The sequence below is a fragment of the Pristiophorus japonicus genome, unplaced genomic scaffold (genome assembly GCF_044704955.1).
Source record: "Pristiophorus japonicus isolate sPriJap1 unplaced genomic scaffold, sPriJap1.hap1 HAP1_SCAFFOLD_579, whole genome shotgun sequence".
Taxonomy (NCBI): domain Eukaryota; kingdom Metazoa; phylum Chordata; class Chondrichthyes; family Pristiophoridae; genus Pristiophorus; species Pristiophorus japonicus.
Window position 1 is genome coordinate 98,525 of NW_027254487.1, and position 15,729 is coordinate 114,253.

Here is a 15,729-nt window from a genome sequence, read left to right on the forward strand (position 1 = left end):
AGCACAAAAGGCCCATTATCCAGCAGAGAAAATTAGCAGCTCATTGATTTTATTGTCACTCTGCGCACAGCGGGTGCAGAACTAAACCCAACCCTGTAAACTGGAAATGCATTGTCACAGTCACACCGGGGAGAGGCCGTTCACCTGCTCTGAGTGTGAAAAGGGATTCACTACGTCATCCGAACTGCTGAGACAGCAGCGAGTTCACATGTGACTGCAGGGGTTGGACTCTATTCTTATTGCTGCTGTTAATCACATCCTGACTGAATCGTGTTCATTCTGTCAGTTGGTGTTTGTTTCTGCTGATGTTAATAACCCCTATAACTGGGCTAGAGTTTAATGTTTTGATATTTCAAATAACACTGTGTGTCAATATTTGATGACTCCAAAATGAGTGGAGATTAATTGATGTCCTGCAACTGACTCTTCCATTTTTGGTCTTTTCTCCTTTCTAACTCTGGATTATTTTAGTTCTTATACCTTCAGTTACTCTCAGGGACAAGTCCCAGTTTCCCATACCTTCCAGAGTTGATCTCCTAGCCCAGGGAAGTTGTTGGTAACACGCCCAAGATCACGAAACATAAAACCCAGTCTGTTAATCACCTTCAGATACTGGACTTAGCGTGTGCCCCACAGCATCTCTCTCACCTTCGATGTGTGAATGGAGCATAACGCCTCCAAACCTGGTTTCAATTTAAATTTTAATCCAATCAGCAAACATATTTTTAAAAGATGTACATGTAAACCAATCACATCAAATAATTGGCAAAGATTTAGAATTAGCAAAATGAATAAGTAAACTCATCACAGCCCAATAAACCAGCTCTATATTCACAGGAGAAAGTCTGTTATCTAACTCCTCAAATGTCAGAGATGAGTTACTGAATCACTTTCCATGTACAACAGCATCCATTCCCACTGTCCTCACATTTACAATGTTGAGTCAGGTGGGTGCACGAGTCTCACAGGCTGAACGATTGGTTGAAGGTGTATCCACACACACAACATGTGTCCTGTTTCTCCCCACAGTGATTGGTGTTTTTACCAAGGCTGATGATAAGGTGATCCTGATCAATCCAGGAATCAGTCAAATCTTGACGCAATGTTTGGATTGAGTTTCCCTGCTGCAGATCCTCCCCTTCTAATACCCTGCAAATAAATGGTGCTTACAAAAGTTATTACTTTAAGTACAAGATAGAAATTCAGAACAGACAATTCTAGATTCGATAGAACATTCTGTCGCCCCTAAGCTGTAAATTCCTTATTCGAGACACTCTCCCTCAAACCTCACTGCCTAAAATCAACACTCATTTCAGCATCTGAGATTTTTTATCTCCAGAAAGTGCTGAATCTGGCTGTGTGCAATTCCACAGACATTAGTTAATCTCTAGTGCCTCACCGTCAGTCGACTCAGTGCGTGCCAGCAGGATTTCCACTGTGATAGGCAATACAGCCTGAAATCTTGCCTGTAATGGTGTGTGTGTGTGTGTGGGGAGGGGGGGGGGCTGTGTATGTATGTGTGGTGGGGTGTCTGTGGGGAGGGGGTGTGTGTGGGGGTGTGTGTGTATCCATGTGTGTGAGGGTATGTGTGGGGGGGTGTGTGTGGGTGCGTGTGTGGGGGTGTGTGTATGTGAGAGTGAGTGTGTGTGGGGGGCTGTGTGTGTGTGTGTGGCGGGATGTGTGGGTGTGTGTGTGGGGGTGTATGGGTGTGTGTGTGGGGGGGTGGGGTGGGGGTGTATAGGTATGTGTGTCGGGGATGTGTGTGGAGGTGTATGTGTGGGGGTGTTTGTGTGTGGGTGTGTGTGTGTGTGGGGTGGGTATGTGTGTGTGTGGCAGTGGGATGTGAGGGGGGTGGAGGGGTGTATGTGGGGAGTGTATGTGTGTGGGGTGTGTGTGTGGGGGAGTGGGTGTGGGGGGTGTAATGTGTGGGTATGTGTGTGTGTGGGGGGTTGTGTGTGTGGGTGTAATGATGTGTGGGGAGTGGGGTGTGTGTATGTGGGGGGTGTGTGGTGTATCTGTGTGAGGGGTGTGTGTGAGGGGTGTGTGTGTGTGGGTGTGGAGGGGGGTGTAATGTGTGTGGGAGGGGGGTGGGTGGCATCACAGCCTCAAATCCTGCCCTCAAATGACATCCACACACTTCCCAGTTGAGGTCACTGGATCAGTACGAAGAGCAGGGCACTGGCTGATTTTCACTTGTATTTAGCCCAGTGGTACTGAGGACAATTAGAACCCCTGAACTGCTACCTTGGCTGAGATCAACTAACAGCCCAGATCACGGATCGAACTTGGGACTTTCCCAGTCAGTATTGCAGTGTTCTAAAATTTGGGGGCTTCGGGAAGAATGAGAACAGAATATTTTGAAACAAATTTGATTCCACCTTTAACCGAAACCTTCTTCACACTGCACAATTCTGAAATCTTTCCAAATTCTGCAGCAAGTTAAATAGATCATCAAAAACAGTGAGACATTTTAGAAAGGCTCAAGTCACCGAAATAGGCAGCTTTACAATCACTGCACAGTCCATTTTGTTTACAATGTAATTGCAGAGTGTTTAATACCTTTACCATTTATTGATAACCCATTGTCTTGTATAGAAAGTGATGTCACTCTGACCATTCTGTTACCAAGGTGACCATGTCTGTCCGCAGTATTCAGTGGGAAAGGGGATTAAATCCCCAATATAATGAGCAGTCCCCCAACAGTCTATGCGCTTTATTGTCCAGTGATCACCTCACCATCACACAGAAGCTCCTGAGATTTAGTCCCAGTGTGTGATGATTGGTGCCAGTGATGGTAAAAGTGAAACTGTATCTATACCTGCCGTGAGGTTAATATAAATCTCATTCTCTCACTGGTTATGTCCTTCATTTGGGAAGGAATGAAACACTTGCAACTATCCAGCGAAATTTGGACTATTTCGCTCTCCAGTCTTCTGTTTTCTGACTGTTACTTTCACTGTTTCCTCCCCAACGATTTCCAATATTTGTGGATGTTGTTTAGTGCCGCAGTAACCAAAACATGGTCGAGGTTCAAAAAACTGAGACAGGGTCTAGTGCAGTATAAACAGACAGGGTCTACTGTAATACAAACAGAGACAGGGTCTAGTGTAATATAAACAGAGATAAGGTCCTGGTAACTAGGGGTTTATACAGTGCAGGTGGTGAATATATTACCGTGTGGGTCTTGTAGTGTTACTGTAACTGGGGGTTTATACAGTGCAGTTGGTGAATATCTGACCATGTGGGTCTTGTAGTGTTACTGTAACTGGGGGTTTATACAGTGCATGAAGGTGAATATCTGACTGTGTGGGTCTTGTAGTGTTACTGTAACTGGGGGTTTATACAGTGCAGGTGGTGAATATCTGACTGCGTGGGTCTTGTAGTGTTACTGTAACAGGGGGTTTATTCAGTGCAGGTGGTGAATATCTGACCATGTGGGTCTTGTAGTGTTACTGTAACTGGGGGTTTATACAGTGCAGGAGGTGAATATCTGACCATGTGGGTCTTGTAGTATTACTGTAACTGGGGGTTTATACAGTGCAGGAGGTGAATATCTGACTGTGAGTCTTGTAGTGTTACTGTAACTGGGGGTTTATACAGTGCAGGAGGTGAATATCTGATCGTGTGAGTCTTGTAGTGTTACTGTAACTGGGGGTTTATACAGTGCAGGTGATGAATATCTGACCGTGTGAGTCTTGTAGTGTTACTGTAACTGGGGGTTTATACAGTGCAGGAGGTGAATATCTGACCATGTGGGTTTGGTTGAGGTGCCCAGTATACCGACTGCACTTGCTCAACGTGGGTAGGAATCTAAGTAAATTATCCACAGTCTGGGATAGATTTTCAGGAGAGAGCACGAAGTCTGAATCCCGCCTTTAAACCCAGCTCTTATTGCGGCGACAGGTGGGATAGTATTTGGAATATTTTAAAGTGACCAGAGCTGTAATTCCGGGTCATTCCTGTATGCAAATTTAAAGGGTAAAATTCTGCATGGTTCAATGCATTCGCTTATACTGAAAATGTTTTAGCCCCATTTCTGATCAGGAAATTCCCAGCTTGATTGCAGGAGATTCAATCTGTTAAATTAGATCTCGAACAATTATAATCCATAGACCAGTAACCAGCCCTTTCACAGATACTGTGGGTGGCTCTGAAAAGAGCCTTTGGGTTATTAGATTAAATCTTGTCCGCTTTACTTGCTCTTGGACGAAGTGGTGGTTTTCTTGGGCAGCAGCACAGCCTGGATATTAGGCAGCACCCCGCCCTGAGCGATCGTCACCTTTCCCAACAGCTTGTTGAGCTCCTCATCGTTGCGGATGGCCAGCTGCAGGTGTCTGGGGATGATGCGGGTCGTCTTGTTGTCGCGGGCCGCGTTGCCAGCCAGCTCCAGGATTTCAGCGGTCAGATACTCGAGCACAGCAGCCATGTCGACCGGGGCTCCGGCACCCACACGCTCAGCGTAGTTCCCCTTTCGCAGGAGCCTGTGAACACGGCCCACAGGGAACTGCAGTCTGGCCCAGGAGGAGCGAGACTTGGCCTTGGCCCAAGCTTTTCCACCAGTTTTTCCTCTTCCAGACATTTCCACAATCCACAAGTTCAGAGAAAGAATGAGAAGTTCCTCCCACATCTAACCTTCTTATACATCCTGGAGGGATGCAGGGAGTGAACTTGTGATTGGTCATTTCTAATGACCAATCACCCTCTGTTTAGTCCGCCAATGAAGAGGGCGAAAATTATTGTTAACAGTCCGACCTTTGACGAATTTTCAATTTGAAAAAGCCCGCCAATAATTTTTACAAGTGCGGATTATATTAATAAATTCATCATTAGTCAAAGAGTTTTAATTCCTTTTGTCTAATTCTATATTACCTTGCAAATTCCAGGATGTTACAATCAGGATTAAATTCGGGCCTAGTTTCAAACAGTCTGTAATGGGCGGGAATTTTCTGTAACGAGAAACATTCCAGCTCAATCTTCGTACAATTTGGGAATCACAGATCATTAATCGATCCTCCGCACAGGCGGCAGTGAGACCAGAACTGGGAGTCCTTCTGTGAGAAAAGAGGGAGAGTGTTCAAACCGCCTCCGTTCTGATCTCTGGAAGAACTCCCATTCTGGCTTGTTACACACGGAGTCTCGGTTAATAAGCAGATTGACCCCGAACTAGAATTTTATTTTAAACTATAAAGAGAGAATGAGGTGACTGAAGTCTGAGTCTCACCCCCTAAAACAAGATCATAATTCGTCGGCAGGAGACCAGGGACAGTGTGTGTAGTTTACTGGGAGGGAAATTCATCAGCGAAGCTAAGGTTGAACCGGATGGTGAAACCGCTTATCTGAGAATTCAAATCTAAATCTTCAGCTGGATCTTTAAAGGTTGTCAAAACACACTTGCTCTGGAAATAACTACAGTAAATTGAGTTTAAAGGATGAGGCGTTTGTGCAGCTCTTTCAACGATGTTGTGGGTGGCTCTTAAAAGAGCCGTTGTGTTTGGGGTTTGTTCTGTCAGGACAGCGTGGAGTTTTACTTGGAGCTGGTGTACTTGGTCACCGCCTTTGTCCTTTCCGACACGGCGTGCTTGGCCAGCTCCCCGGGCAGCAGCAGGCGCACGGCGGTCTGGATCTCCCGGGAGCTGATGGTGCAGCGCTTGTTGTAATGGGCCAGGCGGGAAGCCTCACCCGCGATGCGCTCGAAAATATCATTCACAAACGAGTCCATAATGCCCATGGCCTTGGAGGAGATGCCGGTGTCGGGGTGAACCTGCTTCATCACTTTGTAGATGTAGATGGAATAACTCTCCTTCCTCGACTTTCTGCGCTTCTTGCCGCCCTTCGGTGGTGTTTTCTTGATTACTTTCTTGGCGCCTTTCTTGGCAATTTGTTTCTTTTCCTCAGGCATCGTCTTGTTCAGTCAGACACCGTCTTGTTCAGTCAGGCACAATTATGAAGGAAACTCAGCTCGGAGCTCGCATTATATAGGCAGCCCCACACTCCGCCCACAGCCCGATGCTAATGAGGGATGGGCGAAGGCAATGACTGTGATTGGTTCGTTGGCTGCGTTGTCAATTTCTATTGTTCTGTATCTCTCTGATTGGGTGTTTAAAGAGACCAATCAAATTTATTGCTCGCCAAAATCTCAAATTCTAAGTCATCAAATACATCCCCTCCCGATTTATACTCTGTTCTTTATGTTTCTATTCTGCTCTCAGGCAAAAATGGTTACTGACGGACGGTCTTGTGAGGAAGGTTCATTCACGTGTTTTCCTATCAATAATCTGAACAGCAAAGTCGCTGTCGATCTAGATTTCTACATGTTCGAGAGACATTAACCTGTTTATCACCGAGATTGCCTGAGGGACACTTCTGATCAGGACCTGGGAGTCCTTCTTTGAGGGCAAGAGAACCTCACTGTCCTTCCGCTCACTGTTTAATTCAACACCTTTCTTATCTGTCACTGCTGTAACTACATTAGCTGTTTCCCACACAAGAGATTAATGTGCAAAGTTAAAGCACATGGGATTGGGGGTAGTGTGCTGACGTGGATTGAGAACTGGTTGTCCGACAGGAAGCAAAGAGTAGGAGTAAATGGGTACTTTTCAGAATGGCAGGCAGTGACTAATGGGATACCACAAGGTTCTGTGCTGGGGCCCCAGCTGTTCACATTGTACATTAATGATTTAGACGAGGGGATTAAATGTAGTATCTTCAAATTTGCGGATGACACTAAGTTGGGTGGCAGTGTGAGCTGCGAGGAGGATGCTATGAGGCTGCAGAGTGACTTGGATAGGTCAGGTGAGTGGGCAAATGCATGGCAGATGAAGTATAATGTGGATAAATGTGAGGTTATCCACTTTGGTGGTAAAAACAGAGAGACAGACTATTATCTGAATGGTGACAGATTAGGAAAAGGGGAGGTGCAACGAGACCTGGGTGTCATGGTACATCAGTCATTGAAGGTTGGCATGCAGGTACAGCAGGCGGTTAAGAAAGCAAATGGCATGTTGGCCTTCATAGCGAGGGGATTTGAGTACAGGGGCAGGGAGGTGTTTCTACAGTTGTACAGGGCCTTGGTGAGGCCACACCTGGAGTATTGTGTACAATTTTGGTCTCCTAACTTGAAGAAGGACATTCTTGCTATTGAGGGAGTGCAGCGAAGGTTCACCAGACTGATTCCCGGGTTGGCGGGACTGACATATGAAGAAAGACTGGATCAACTGGGCTTGTATTCACTGGAGTTCAGAAGAATGAGAGGGGATCTCAGAGAAACGTTTAAAATTCTGACGGGTTTAGACAGGTTAGATGCAGGAAGAATGTTCCCAATGTTGGGGAAGTCCAGAACCAGGGGTCACAGTCTAAGGATAAGGGGTAAGCCATTTAGGACTGAGATGAGGAGAAACTTCTTCACCCAGAGAGTGGTGAACCTGTGGAATTCTCTACCACAGAAAGTTGTTGAGGCCAATTCACTAAATATATTCAAAAAGGAGTTAGATGTAAGTCCTTACTACTAGGGGGATCAAGGGGTATGGCGAGAAAGCAGGAATGGGGTACTGAAGTTGCATGTTCAGCCAGGAACTCATTGAATGGTGGTGCAGGCTCGAAGGGCCGAATGGCCTACTCCTGCACCTATTTTCTATGTTTCTATGTTTGGGCCTTTGAGAGGAGCAGATGGGAACTAATGCAAGGAAATGGTTGGAAAGCTAATAAGCAAAGACCAGTGGATAGTATTGGACAAATTGAGTCAGTTTAGTGAAGTGCATGGGCTGGTACTCAATATTGAGGGCGAGTCACTGGGGAGCTGGGACAGGGATTTTTGCAAACAGGTACAGGGGCAGCAAGAAACAGAAATAACTGCTGGGGGAAACCGAGCACATAAGATAATAGAGGATGCACTGACGGCAGGAAGAATGCTTGTAAAGACACTGAGAAAGTCACAACAATGTGCAGATATAGGAACATAAGAACAGGAGTAGGTCATTCAGCCCCTCGAGTTTAAATCAAGATTTAGTTAGATCAAGCACCAACTCCGAATGCAGAAGACCAAGTAATGGAGGAACAAGTAGTTCAGAAGCCAGAGAACATAGTTAGGACAAAGATGCAGTTCACAGAATCATAGAAATTTACAGCAGGGCAGGAGGCCATTTCAGCCCATTGTGTCCGTGCCGGCCGACGAAGAGTTATCCGGCCTAATCCCACTTTCCAGCTCTCGGTCCTATCCCTGTAGATTATGGCACTTCAAGTGCACATTCAAGTACGTTTTAGTAGTGGTGAGGTTTTCTGCCTCTACCAACCTTTCGGTAAGTGAGTTCCATACCCCAACCACCCTCTGGGTGAAAACATTTCCCCTCAAATACCCGCTAAACCTCCTACCAATTACTTTAAATCTATGCCCCCTGCTTGTTGACCCCACTGCTAAGGGAAATAGGTCCTTCCTATTCACTCGGGTCTCTCCTCAGTCTCCTCTTTTCCAAAGAATAAACAATCCCAGCCTATCCAATCTTTCCTCAAAGCTAAAATTCTCCAGTCCAGGCAACATCCTCATAAATCCCGTCTGCTACTGTAAAGTCCATGTGTGTCTCAGTGTCAGCTCCTGTACATGTACAGTAACAGCAGGTAAAGGAATAATTCACAGCTGGCTGGTACTGTATGGCCAGTGTGTGTCTCAGTGTCATCTCCTGTACATGTACAGCACACAGTGGGTAAAGGAGAATGATTCACTCCCGCCTGGTACTGTATGGCCCGTGTGTGTCTCAGTGTCAGCTCCTCTACACTGCTCAGTGACCCACCATTTAATGTGCCTTGTTAGCCCTCCCCAAATGCATGACCTCACACTTCTGCGGATTGAATTCTATTTGCCACTGTTCTGCCCACGTGACCAGTTCACTGATATCTTCCTGCAGTCTGTTAATGTGCAGGTCGATTCTGGCTGTAGGGAGATGGGTGGTGATGAGTGCGGTAATGATGATGAGTCGGTTACTCAGGGATAGGTCTGTGCACATTGAAGATAAATGACAAAAGGTACTGGAGGAGCAGGGGGGTTCTAAATGACAATGTATGAAATCCTGTAAGGGTACTGAACCCTCCCATGCAAGGATGGCCGAGAAAATCAAGGCAATTCCCTGTGTTATACTTCCTGTTCTGGGTGACAAAGATGTTTGCAAAGAAAATCGCAAATTATGTAAATCTGCTGCGAAAATAATACTGGGACGTTGAAACGTAAATGGCGCTGTTCTTGTGACAAAAAATGGGAGAGAGATGAGCAAATAAAAACCATGGAACTGGTCAGGAACGTTGAAGTAGCTGCAAGAAGCATTTACATTGGAGGAGGGAGAAGGCCAGGAGGAAAGGTGATCCACATGACATTGATTACAGAGTGGAATCTAGACTGCAGGTGGGTGATATACAAGAACCAGGTAACATTAACAAGGGTAAACTAGGGGACAAAAGATGGAACATCTACAGTAAGCTGTATCGACGTGAATGCTGAATGCATTCGGAATCAGCAATTCCAAAACACGAGGTTACTGCAGCACTCGGGAACTCCAGTGTTGTGGGAATATTATAAACATGGCTGACTGCAGAGGATGGTGCACAGGGACAGGAGGAGCCTGTTCCACCATTCAGTTCAATCTGTACCTCAACTGCATTTACCCACTTCTGCTCCATATCCCTTGATGCCCTTAACCAACACAAATATACCCATCTCAGTCTGGAAAATGGTGAATTGTTTGATTCTGGCATTCAGTCTTTTGAGGGAGAGTGTTCCAGATTTCCACAACTCTGTGAATGAATAATTTTTGTAAAAGTATTCAGGCACAGCAGAGTAGACAGCAGGGATGTGATTTGGGCCTGGATGTCAAAGACACCGAGGAGATTAAAGCTGTTGATCCTGTGAAAGAGCTGTCCAATTTATTCCCACACCCAATCCTTTCCCCATAACCCTGCAAATTAGTTCTCTCCAGCTACATGTCCCATTGCCCTTTGAACGTCCCGATGGAATCTGCTTCCACCACCCTTTCAGGTTCCAAATCTGAAAACATATCTCCACATTTCCCCTCTAGTTCTCTTGCCAATTATTTTAGATCTGTGACCTCGGGCTACCGGTCCGGTTACCAGAAGAAACAGTTTCTCCCGTTTGCTCAATCAAACACCCTCAGAATTTTGAATACCTCCATTAGGTGTCCCCTTGACCTTTGCTGCTCCAAGGAGAACAATCCCAGCTTCTGCTATCTCTCCACTTTACTGAAGTCCCTCATTCCTACTCTCATCCTACTAAACCTCCTCCTTACTCTCTCCAAGATCTTGACATCCTTCCTTAAGTCTGGTTCCCAGAATGCTACACAAAACTCCAGCTGCAGCCTAACCAGTGATGTGTAAAGGTTCAGCATGACTTCCTTGTATTGAATTCAATGCCCCCGTTTACAAAGCCAAGTATCCCACAAGCTTTCTTCACTGTCTGATCAACTTGCCCTGCAACCCTCAATATGTGAACATTTACCCCAGTTCATTCTGTTTTTGCACATCTTTCAAAATAGCACCATTTAGATTATACTGCCTCTCCATGTTGTTCTTCCCAAAGTGCATCACCTCACACTCAGCCACGTTAAACTGTACCTGCCATGTGTCTGCCCATTTCTTCAGTCTGTCCATGTCCTCCTGAAGTCTGCTACTATCCTGCTCACTATTCACTACATTGCCAAGTTTTGTATCATCTGCAAATTTCAAAATTATACTTTCTATCCCCAAGTTCAGGTTATTTATCTACAACAAGGAAAGCTTATCATGAATGGTCTCAGATTTCTCACAGATGTGTCTCCATTCTGAGTAAAATATCATTCTTTTCCTTAGAGTTCTTTGACCAAGTTCTGTTCCTTTTCATCCAAAATATTGCGCAATGTAGAAAATTCAGAGTCGATGAGGTTCTGCGATTGATTCGACTGTTCCTGTGAAGACAAAAAAAGTTTGTTAAAGAAGGAAACAAAACTATCGCAGGTCACCAGCACATGGATTACAATGCTTAATAACCACCAAGCCACGCTGCTGAAAATGCACAGGGAAAGAGTTGTGTTAGCCAGGCATGGGGTGCACAACACGCTACCCGTACAGGCACAGCCCACATCGGCCTGCTGAGAATTCACCTTCACTTTGGAGATGATCTCTTGCTGCTTAAACTCAAACTCATGAGATTTCCTTCTGCCTCAGAGAATGTAGGATTCAGTTCATTTTCACCTGCAATTTAAATTAAATGAGGTCTGAAGTTAATTGGCAAAAAATCCAGGGAGGAAATGAGGGGAAACATTTTTACGCAGCGAGTAAAGGGCAGTGGAAGCCGATTCAATAGTAACTTTCAAAAGGGAATTGGATAAATAGTTGACTAGGAGATATTCACAGGGCTCTGGGGAAAGAGCAGAGGAGTGAGACTAATGGGACAGCTCTTTCAAAGAGCCAGCACATACACGATGGGCCGAATGGCCTCCAGTGTTGTGTGTTTCTATAATTCTAGGTGCTGACAGCAGAGTCGGGGCTCTGTTAAAATTAGAAAGATTAAATGTGAATTTTAAAATAAATTCTTAGCTGGACCAACTATTTTAACTTCACTTCATAATGGTTGCAGCTGATGCAAAGCTGAAGTGGAGTCAAACTCTCTCCTGGCCCACGGTCAATGGAAACTATTGATCTTCAGAGTTACTCTGCACATCTTCCCTCGCCATCAATCTCAAACTGCTTTGCATCAACACAGAGTATGTGGCATGACTGTCCCAATCACACTGAGCTGGGACATACTGAGTTAAGACATGCAGAATCAGCTGAACTATGAACAGAAGTACTGAGCTTTCTATACTTCAACAACATTAGATTCACAGTAAGATTGCTGCCCTCCTCCAGCTCACAAGATATCCTGAAATTTAAATAAAATGCAAAGTCAGGTAACACCAAGTTTCCTATTGGGAAGTTCACCTCAGTGTCCTGGGTCAATATTTATCCTTCAACCAACATCACTAAAACAGACGAGCTGGTTATTGTCACATTGCTGTTCATGGAATCTTGCTGTGCGCATATTGGCTGCTGCGTTTCCTACTTTACAATACTGACTACGTTTCAAAAGTACTTCATTGGCTGTAACGCACTTAGGGATGTCCTGAGCTTGTGAAAAACACGATTTAGTCTTTCTTTCTACAGGATTAACACACACCATTATTGCAGCATGACATGTCTTCTGCTAGAAACTGTCAGACACAAGTCAGCGACAGTGTGTGACTGAGATAGTCCTGATACAGCATCATTTCCTGTCGTTGCTGATTCCATCATTTCTTACCCATACTCCAGCTATGAGCAGATTCTTCACACCACGAGTCTAATTTAAGCACACACATACACACCTTACAATAGATGATAGCCCCCCCCCTCACAAAAACAGAAGATCCCATGCACAGATCGTCTTTAACCCATGACTAAGATTACCCACCATTATATTATGGGGATTATTTGCATCCTTCCTCCGCCTCACCATTCCCCCTCCTCATTCCATCCCCTCCCCTCCACCTTCCTCTTCCCCCCCCCTCTCCCCCTCCTCATCCCATCCCCCTTCCTCTCCCCCTCCCCATCCCATCCCCCTTCCTCTCCCCCTCCCCATCCCATCCCCCTTCCTCTCCCCCTCCCCATCCCATCCCCCTCCCCATCCCATCCCCCTTCCTCTCCCCCCTCCCCAATGCACATTGGGCCCATACTCTCTGGAATTAAGAAGAAAGAGAGGTGATCTCATTGAGACACAAAATTCTGAGGGGGACTGACAGGGTAGATGCTGAGAGGTTGTTTCCCCTGTCTGGAGAGTCTAGAACTAGGGGACATAGTCTCAGGATAATAGGTCGGCCATTTAAGACCGAGATGAGGAGGAATTTCTTCACTGAGAGGGTTGCGAATCTTTGGAATTCTCTAACCTAAAAGGCTGTGGATGCTGAGTCTCTGAATATATTTAAGGCTGAGATCGATAGATTTTTGGACTCTGGGGGAAATTAAGGGATATGGGATTTGGCGGGAAAGTAGAGTTAAGGTCGAAGATTAACCATGATCTTATTGAATGGGGGAGCAGGCCCGAATGGTAAAGGGGGAGGGAGGGGACCCTGATAATAAAGGATGACAATAAAGAACCTAGTTTCCCCTTAATTGCATCTATGCTATTCTCCTCAACAACTCCATGCAGCAGCGAATCCCACATTCTCAACACTCTCTGGGTAAAGAAGTCATCCTCTTAAAACTGTGCCTTCATATAGTGACAGGAGGGAGATAATTGCACCAAGACCTGCCCCCAACTCCTCCTGTCTATTTTTCTGTATTACCAATTTGGGTTTTTTTAAGACTCAGAAGGTTATGGGTTTAAGTCCTGCTCCAGAACCTTGAGCACAAAATCTAGGCTGACACACCAATGCAGTGCTGAGGGAGCGCTGCACTGTCGGAGGTGCCGTCTTTCGGATGAAATCTTAAACCGAGCCCCCCGTCTACCCCCTCAGGTGGATGTAAAAGATCTCACGGCACTATTTTGAAGAGCAGGGGAAGTTATCCACAATGCCCTGGCCAATATTTATCCCTCAACCAACATCAACAAAAACATATTATTTGGTCGCTAACACATTGCTGCTGGTGGGAGCTTGCCGTGTGCAGATTGACGGCCACGTTTCCGACATTACAACCACAAGTACACTTCAAAAGTAGTTCCAGATCACAACGACTCGCTGTGTTTAAAAAACAAAGTTTCATTTCACCCCGCTTCTTAAATCAGTGTCAACACTGAGCCACGTGAGGAGATATTAAGTCAGGTGACCAAAAGCTGGTAAAAGAGGCAGGTTTTAAGGAGCGCTTTAAAGGAGAGGGGTAGAGAGGCGGAGAGGTTTAGGGAGAGAATCCAGAGCTCAGGGCCCAGGCAGCTGAAGGCACGGCTGCGGTTTGTGAATTTAAAAATGATCCGCTATATGGTGCCCACTCCAAATAACAGACTTGGCAGGTCCGGAATTAGGTGCATTACCTTCCAATAGATGAAACATTTGATCTGTGCCCTCTGCAGCACATCCTGTACCCAGCAGCCAGGCCTGTGGCTCACTCACTGGGCAGCAGACCCTGTCATTGCAAACACTGTTTCAATGTGTTTCCCCTCTGTAACAATCCACAACAACATTCAACACATTATATATAGTACAGACTGGAGCAAACACATCCCCCTCCTCCTCAATCCCCCCTCCCCTCATCCCAGCCTTCACCCCCCGGGTATAAAACCAGGCGGCCGCTCCCACCGGCTCCAACTCACCGACACAAGGGCCCAGCGCCGCGTCACTGGCACCCGGCCCAAACACACTGCCCGAGCTCCGAGTCCCACTGAGGCCCGGGTCCGGGCCCGCCTCCCTCACTCTGAGTGACAGGCGCTCCGGCCAATCCGTTTCCCCCGAGAGAGCCCCGCCCCCGGAAACCCGCCTCCCTCACTCTGTGTGACAGGCGCTCAGGCCAATCAGCTTTATCCTGAGCTCCTCACCGGGCCGCCCCTGGCCAATCAGTGCCGCCAGGAGGCGGGGTTTGCGGCCATGATTTGGGTTGAGCGAGGCTCGCGCTCGGAGCTTGGCGGTTGGGTTGAAATATTTGAATGTTTAACGGGCGGTGACCTTTGCCCCTGTGTCCCACTCCAGGACATTGTGACGTATTTACTGAGGCGGCCGAGAGCTCGGGCCTTACACTCAACATCCGTAAGACAAAGGTCCTCCAGCGACCTGTCCCCGCCGCACAGCACTGCCCCCCAGTCAGCAAGGTCCACGGCGTGGCCCTGGACACCGGGGACCATTCCCCAAACCTCGGGAGTCTCTTATCAACAAGGGCAGGCATTGACCACCAGATCCAACACCGCCTCCAGTGCGCCAGTGCAGCCTTCGGCCGCCTGAGGAAAAGAGTGTTTGAAGACCAGGCCCTCAAACCTACCACCGAGCTCATGGTCTACAGGGCTGTAGTAATAGCCGCCCTCCTGTATGGCTCAGAGACATGGACCATGTACAGCAGACAGCTCAAGTCGCTGGAGAAATACCACCAACGATGTCACCGCAAGATCCTGCAAATCCCCTGGGAGGACAGATGCACCAACGTTAGCGTCCTCGACCAGGCCAACATCCCCAGCATTGAGGCACTGACCACACTCGACCAGCTCCGCTGGGCAGGTCATATTGTCCGCATACCCGACACGAGACTCCCAAAGCAAGCGCTCTACGCGGAGCTCCGTCACGGCAAACGAGCCAAAGGTGGGCAGAGGAAACGTTACAAGGACACCCTCAAAGCCTCCCTGGTAAAGTGCGACATCCCCACCAACACCTGGGAGTCCCTGGCCAAAGACCGCCCGAAGTGGAGGAAGTGCATCCGGGAGGTTGTTGAGCTCTTCGAATCTCAATGCTGCAAGCGTGAAGAGGTCAGGCGCAGGCAGCGGAAGGAGCGTGTGATAAATCAGTGCCACCCATCCCTTCCTCCGACAAATATCTGTCCCACCTATGACAGGGTCTGTGGCTCTCATATTGGACTGTTCAACCACTAAAGAACTCATATTTTAGGAGTGGAAGCAAGTCTTCCTCAATTCTGAGGGACTGCCTATGAAAAAAGTGGGATTGGCAGGACAACAACAACAACTTGTGTTTATATAGCGCCTTTAACGCAGTAAAAGGTCCCCAGGCGCTTCACAGGAGGGTCACAGATTGTTTTGTCTATTCC

At 46.9% G+C, this 15,729-nt stretch overlaps 1 long non-coding RNA gene across 1 annotated transcript; it reads right to left on the reverse strand.

Annotated features, from left to right (window-relative positions):
- Positions 1–740: 740 nt before the first annotated feature.
- Positions 741–14,381, reverse strand: LOC139254803 (uncharacterized). The gene is made up of 3 exons (XR_011592038.1): positions 14,297–14,381; positions 10,612–10,940; positions 741–1,149 (listed from the first exon to the last, which is right to left on the reverse strand). It is a non-coding gene; the product is annotated as an uncharacterized lncRNA (long non-coding RNA).
- Between the last annotated feature and the right edge of the window lie 1,348 nt (positions 14,382–15,729).